The sequence below is a fragment of the Solea senegalensis genome, linkage group LG8 (genome assembly GCF_019176455.1).
Source record: "Solea senegalensis isolate Sse05_10M linkage group LG8, IFAPA_SoseM_1, whole genome shotgun sequence".
Lineage (NCBI taxonomy): Eukaryota > Metazoa > Chordata > Actinopteri > Pleuronectiformes > Soleidae > Solea > Solea senegalensis.
This window is the reverse complement of record NC_058028.1, coordinates 19,673,051-19,681,197: the sequence shown is the minus strand read 5'-3', so window position 1 is coordinate 19,681,197 and position 8,147 is coordinate 19,673,051.

The window sequence follows — 8,147 nt, the reverse complement described above, 5'->3', positions numbered from 1 at the left end:
GAGTAGCGGTAGCGGTCAACAAAAATTACGGCTACTCCCAACCCTGACTCTCTCTCTCTCTCTCTGCGTCACCGGTGAGTGCCCACCTTTACGCACACACACTTCCGCACCGTGCACACGCCCACTCCCAGGTGAACCACGCCCTCTGCAACACACACACACTCTAACACACCGTGCTGCTCATCTTCAGCCTGTATGTCTCTTACACTCTGTGTTAGTGCACTCTCATATGGGCCAAAGCTCTGACAGTGTGATTGTCATTACAGTATATCTCATTACACCATCTGCTCTCCGCACAGTGCTTTCAGTCTGTTGGTGCCATGTCTTATTTTGTTTTCTCCTTGGAAGTGATGGTGCTCTGACAGATGATGAGAGGATTTTGCACATGATGCACACTATAATTATAGCACAGTATAATCAAACCCATATTTTATTCTTTTTTATATATTGCATCTCGCATACAAAAAGAAAAAAATGAAATGGGGATGATTGTAAAATAAAATAAAATATAAGGTATTGAACACCCTGATGGGGGCTGGAACACTTTCTTTTAAGGTGCAAAATGCCAAAAAAAAAAAAAGCAGCAGAGCTGTGAGTGGTGATAGCTCTCTCCCTTAAATCAATGACCAGATGATGTCAGGTACACAGTGATCTAGTGAAGACACCTGAGGCCCCCTTTATTCTCAACATAGTAAAAAAAGAAAGAAGGAAAAACACACACACAATGTGACTCTATGGTGCTATGCTGTGTCTGTGGAAGGAGCCCAGTGGACAGTTTGAGTGGGAAGAGGTGCAGAGTGTAGCCGGCTACCTAGAGAGAGGGCATCTGGCTTGGCTCACTGATAACTCCCCCACAACCTGGAGAGCTGCCGTGAGTCAGGTGCTCATGCAAACACAACACTACCATGGGAACCCAGAGAATGAGTAGGAAATACGAAGAGTGAGGGAGAAACAGGAAAAAAAAAAAGACAAGCAGCTTTTCTCCAGTGGGAGTTTTGCTTGTTCTACTCTTTCCCTCATAAAACCCCTTTTCCTGACACGGATGTGGATACTGCCTACATGTGATGAGTATGATTTTAATGCATTTCTCTCTAAAGTGAGGCTCTGGACGCACACACAAAAAAAACCCCCAAACATTGTGATGCTTCAGTTTTCTTTCAAATGGTTAGCTGTTAAAAATAGCGACGTGAAAAAAATAGAAACAGACTAATTCAGAACACTTTATGCTAAGTGGTTCCATGTATCTGTTGCACAACCAAAAAGGTCAGCCAGCTCAGCTGATTTAAAGGCTAACACGCCATCATTGTTTCCACACAGGCAGCCAAAGGGCCCTTTTATTTGAGCTCAGTATTTGTTTTTGCTGCACTCATTAAAAGAAAGCATCAAACACCACGATGATTACAGCAAAAATTGGAATCTGAAATGTAAAATTTGGTCAACAATTAATATTTTACTATCAGGTTTTATGAATATTGCATTCAGGTTTTCTTTTAATTATTTCTTAATTAAATTACAAGGCCACAAACCTTGTTGGACTAATAATGTTTTCCACAAACCCAATGAAGTCAGGCAGTCAATGCAGTGAGACAACTTGAGGATTTGTACACTTCCCTCTCAAAGCTGCTTTAATACTGTTATATGAAAAAGTCAGTTTCATGCAATTCCCCTCAGACGCAGCAATGAATAAAAATCACAACTTAGTTAGTGTTTGGATGTAGTGATTTGTTCTGGCTCCAGGAGCAGATCTCTTGGTTGTTTGTATATCTGAGCCACACACTGTAAGACAGTTATCTGTCTTTACACATTGAGTGTGACTTGACAATCCTGTCCTTCTGTCATGCCAAAGGGGGTGGAGTTTTGCCCTGGCACCACTCTGTCTGTCTGTCTGTCTGTCTGTCTGTCAGGCGACAGTGTGCTCCGCTACAACACTGAAACCACTATTTATTTTTTTTAATATGTTTGCGTTACTGCAGGGATCATGTACTGCATGGCCCGAATGCTGCAGCAGGCAACATCACACTGTAGTGGCAGAGTCATGTGCCATTAAAGTGTACTTAAGATTTTCAGGGTTTCTGTGTGCCCTCATTAAGGTAGAAATAGAAATGTGTCTGTTTAAATGGCACACACACACAAATAAATGCTCAAAAGTTTGGTTTAAAAATGCCCTTTTTTTACAGATCAAGTTAAAAATGAAGAAAAACATTTATGGTATTTAATTGGCAAATAGAAAGCATGGCCCTACCACATTTGCAAATCCTCGATCTATTTTTAAACTTAAAGAGGATTATGTAAAATATGTTCAACAGCGACCTTCAGTGTTTAAAACGGTTGGTACATTCCAAATCCAAAACAATGGACAGTGCGGTTGCCAAAGTTTCTGGAACATGGACAAAAACTGAGTTGCACTTATACCCTTCGTTACATTGTGTTCAGGCACATACATTACAGTCCCATCCTCCATTATATTCCAGGAACGCAGCGTAATATTCACTTGTTGTGAGTCTGCAGCAGTAGCAGCAGAGAACTATCACATGATGAGGAGACGCTGGGCAACAACAGTGTCTGTAAAAACATTATTTAAATACCCGCGAGAGATCAATAGTTAACCTTGACTGTAGCTTTGTGTTTTGCTCTCCTGTTAAGAAAAGTTTAAAGTTAAAGAAAGAGCATGTCCTCTCTGCTTTCATAAGTCTCCATTTTAACATATCTCCTCTGCATAAAGCTATTTTTTTTATTCTTTATTGGACAGGAAAGTGTGAAAGGGGGAAAACATGCATCCCCTATACATGGGTCCTTTGCCCAGTGGGGCGCCAACTCTGCTTTTAAAGTTCCTCTGGTCAAGATATTTCTTAGAGGGGTACTGAGGCTTTTTCATGGTAACATTAATTACCCATATCTGACCCATAATCGAGGATAGAAACTCTTTTGGCAACTGAGGTGTCAAAGTGCTACGCGCTGGTTGGCAGTAAAACAGACTTTGCACAAATGACATTTAAATTGTTAAACTGTTAGACATCGAAGTTATTAAACTGCTAGCAGTTCATTTTTCGTCATGTTTAGTTCAGTTCTTTTGTTAGTTTAGGTTTAAAGTCACATGAAGTTCGTGTCACTTTTGGTGTGGGTTTGATTTTCACTTCCCCTTTTATTTTGGTAAATGTCATGTCTTCCTGTCGCATAGTTTCCTCAGTTGTTTTGACACATCTCCCCTAATTCCCTCATGCATTTCACCTGGTGATCCTTTAGTAATCACTCGCACCTGCCCTTGATTCCCTCTTCCCTATAAAGTGTCCCCAGTTTCTTTGTCAGTGTGTTGTTTATCTTTTGGAGAGAGTCAAGTCTTGTTTTTCCCTCCTGTACAGAAGTGATTTTTGTTTTCATCAAGTTTACTCTAGTTTAGTTTCTCCTTCTGTAAAGAGTTGATTTTTGTTTTCATCAAGTTTAGTCTAGTTTAGTTTCTCCTTCTGCAAAGAATTGATTTTTGTTTTCATCAAGTTTACTCTAGTTTAGTTTCTCCTTCTGTAAAGAAGTGAGTTTGTTTTAATCAAGTTTACTCTAGTTTAGTTTCTGTGTATGTTTCTTGTGTATCATATACACAAAGTATGAAAAGGCATATTAAACACTGGGTGCTGGGCAGGATTGACAAAAGGATTTAAAAAACACAAAGTGTCTGTCTGAACATGTCACTTGTTCAGTGATATTTGACTCTAACTTTGGCACAAACGATTCAAGGAACCTGGAAGTATATTTTAACTCAAACACCCTGATAGAATTGAGAGGATAAATGAGTGAGGTGAAGAAAACCTAAACGTAGTATTAAGTTTTATCAGGACATCTGTATAAAGTGAAGTTTTTAATTAAGTTGTCACACTGTAAAACAAAGACCTGTATTTCCAAACTCTAACTCCAGACTCCCTCTGTATATGCACTGCAGAGATGGATGCAGTTTCACCAGACTGGAAGAGGATCTAAGCTTTAACAGTCTGAAATCTTTGACTACATCCCAGACCTCCAGTGCTCAGACCCTCCTCCCCCACAACGTCAATAAAATCTGAGCATTAGAGCAACTGGAGTACATTATAATTTGACTTACTGCAGGACAGACGCCACCCATGTTCCTCTCTCTGGAAAGAGAGAGGGATGAGTATTAGGCTTGATTTCCATTCTTCTTCATAGCATATCTGCTTTTATATGATACCACTGTTCATTGCAGCTTCTATATATAAATCTATTTAACATTTACACATCACCGGTGTGGTGACACCAGTATAGACGCAACACTGACAGTCCCTTATGTTTCGTGTTCCATTGCGGCACACGGAGAGTATTTGTTCAATAAAAAAAGTGTTTGCCGACACATGGTAGCACCTCACTTATCAAGTCATGTTGACTGTAAATCCAGACGAATGGTCGGAGAGGAGTGGTGATGTGATCTGTCATGCTGCGCAGGATCTTACTGTTTTTGTTATATACAGGTAAATAAAAGTCTGTGTGTGGCAATATCGTGAGCTTGTGGGGGGGGAAACACGTGAGTTTGTCCAGCCTCTGTCTTTCTCTGTGAAATAGACTCTGCTGCTAACTGCTCTGCATAATTGTGTGGAATATTACACTCTGATGGGGCTTTTTTTTTGGCTTGCAACGCCGGCTTTTACATAATGTGTTGTTGCCTTTTCAATATCCAATCGACTGTTTCGGGGGGAGGAAGCGGAAGCCTTTTGTACCTGTCAACCACCTCTCCATGTGGTAATGCCCACCCACGTTATCAAGAGGTCAATTCTCTCCCTCTCCCTGTCTGCTTATAATACCGAGGTTTGAATAATGATCCTACAAAAGTGTACAGAAGTGTACCATTTCAAAATGCCTCATTTTTCCCCCCCCAGCTGTCTAAATGATATTCAGAGGCAAGTGGAGCAAAAGAGCTTCTTTTCAGAATCCACTTGTCAGCACTGTCACGGGTAATGGAAGTGTCTATTTTGTACACATGGTTTAATGCTGTTTTGGTGAGTGACAGTGCAAATGCCACAACAACACTTTCTTCTCACTTTAAATGAACTTTTGTTCTTTAAGGACAGAAAGACAAATGAAGAGTTCATACTGTGCCCCTGGGAGCATGAAGTTCTCTTTGAAAATACTGGTACATCTTGCGTGCACCTTATGTCGTTCGAGATTTCTGTGGATCATTCGTTTTTTTTTTATTGCTGCATTAACAGCCACTGTCTCCGTGTATTTATTTTCCATGTTTCTGTCACCAGTTTTGCTGCATATAAACAGAGAACAAGACTCCCACTGTACTGTGCAGTGAGCTCAGCTTCTGCCATCTGGGGCTAACTTTAGACTTATTCAGGCTTTCTCTTCCCTGTGCCTGTAAATGACAGTGATAGATGATGCTGTCATTAGAACCAGTGGAGCTCATCTAGTGGCCCTATTTGCTGATTTTTCTGAACCCCCTGCTCTATAAAAGGCACAGACAGAAACCACCATTTCCCTTTGCGATGCTGTTTCAGGAGACTGTGGGGGTCAGGGTGAGGGCCCTGAAGAGTCTCAGGAGGCTACAAGCAGTTCCCTATGTTGCCTATCTTGTTGTAACGTACCTGTCCCCTCCGTGATGACGATCACGGCAGCACATGATATACAGTATATATACAGTCTTCATATAAAAGTATAAAACCTACCTGAGTTGGCAGGATCAAAGGAAAGGTAAAAAGAGTAAAGCAGTCTGAGCCACATATGATTAAATAGAAGGCAGTGTCCAGGGAGTAACGTCAATATGTTCAGCAGCGAGAGGGCCACACATTCTTGGCTCAGACAAATAATCCATTTTCCTCTGAGGGCTTCACTTCCACATATTATTCGAAATGAGACCATGTCTGACAAACCTGTATTAGTTTTGTTCTGTCCAAGGAGGTGCTGCAAACATATGAAGGACACAGCCTTGATTTGTTGGGACGGACGGGTTGGAAGGTTGCAGCTTTGATGCTCCACGATCAGCATTTAGTCATGGATCATGTACAGTGTGTCGTAAGTGTGCAGTGACAGTTCAGAGCCGTTCCGTATTCGGCGATAATCACAGTATCCCAGGGGCTGCGTTCTGACAGCAAGTTGAACAGTCTATGTGGAGCTGCAAATTTCCCTTTTGACTCCCATTTAGCCTCATTTAATCTCCAAGTCGCCATCTCTACTTCTCACTATGACACCTTTTTTTATTTTTCTGTGTCTCTTGTGTGTGTGTGCGTGTGTGTGTGTGCGTGCGCATGTCTTATATGTGGGTGAGTGTATGAGAGAGAGAGAGAGAGAAAGTGTGCATGTTGGTCTCAGAGGACTGAGTTAACCCAGGGGTACAGAGGCGGGGAGGAGCAGCTGGAGATCCACTCTCCCTTGGTTCCTGTCCCAGTTAATTAGCATAGACACACACACACACACACACTTCTTGTTTCGTAACGCTGACGTTTTTCAACAAAGCTCTCGTCAAACAGCAGTATAGTTGACTATTTAGACAGTACAAGTTAATTTTCTCTGTCTCTGAACACCAGATGAGTGGGGTTGATGAATCGAGACAACTTGTAATTATATTTTTTTGAGACGGTGGTTGGTTAATTTAAAGCACACCTCTGTTTTGCTTGTTAAGGTGCAGGGCAGTATTTCTTAATTAAAGAATTCTCTGAAATATGCTCTTTTTATGCTCGGCTGCCTGTGAGACAGTTCTCTGTGGCTTTGTCTCATTTATAGTAATCCTGCCCAAACCACAGTTGTCTCAACTACTCGTAAATGCAGCCTCAAGGCTTAATCTAATCAAAGAAACATTATGTTACCAATCCTATCTTGACCCATCTTTCACTGGCTACGGATTAATTTTAGAAACATTTTTTAAAAATTGATCATCTCCAATGCAAAACGAGGCCACGGTCCAAGCTATATAGCCTGGGTGTGTGATTCCTGTGGGGGATGGGGGGCAGATTTCACCCTAAAGCTAATAAAAAGCCAATAATCACATCTTCCCACCTCACTTAAATTTATCAACCTTAACATTACAAGACACAATATAGATGGCAGATACAAGGGTCCGAAAATGACCTCTTAACCCTTAGTGCACGCGGCAGATCTGTGCCGCAGGTGCACCCATGGTAAATTGCCATGGGAATAATACACACCATCCTTATATGGACATCCTGGTGGTGTGTGTTTATAGGTCACATAGTCAGGTTGCTTTGTCTTCTTATGTGTTGTTAAGTCAAAGTTATGATTCATTTCATACATCGCATTTTTAGCAGTCATATAAAGTAGCAGTCATTGGCACAAAATAGACTGTTTTTCTTATCATTTTGTTCACAAAAACAAGCCAAGGGAACTTTGAACTGTATGGTTTTTTTCATCCGATTGTCTAGGTTGTGCTGAAAAAGCCATATAAGACACCATATTGCACATTCTTATACACTCTGTATATACTGTATGTTTGTGTGTCAAATCCACCACCCTTTGGTTGTTGTTTTCATGTATGTGGCTGCAGTGACAAAGATCAAGAATGGAGAAATACTATGTAAAAGCAATGCATGGAGTGAACATCTAGTTTACTTGAATGTGCAGCGGAGTGTTAGCATGGTCTCCCACATAGACATCCGCATTGGTATATTAGCATAATAATAGTGCAGCAGTCTAATAATGAATGCGTGTAGTACACGGACAAATTTGGCATGCAACAGTGCTTTGGCAGTGTTGTGCAGCATATGGCAGTTTTGTATGCAGTACAGAAGGTGTCAAGGGCAGCTTTCATTAAAATTGGCCCCCACTGTTGTTTTAATATCAAACCATTGAAATGTGAATTAAATTACAGACTAAACATGTTAATGTTCAGTTCAAAGTCAAAATGACACGGAGATGCACACATCTCTGCATTACCTGATGTGGAAAATGTCGGTGCCTGGTAACCTGCAGACAATTTCACAACTCTCCTCAAAGATCAGGCTCTAATGCAGAACAGGAAATACAGCAAAACCTTCTCCTCGCCACCTGTGCATTTGTCCGTGAAGCAGCATGGGTTGGCATCAACTGTAACACAGTATCAGTTTCACTAAAGGGACATTGCTTGAAGTAATGACCATGTTGTCATGTGCCATCTCCATCAAATGTTTCCTTTTCCTCTGTCATTGATTTTG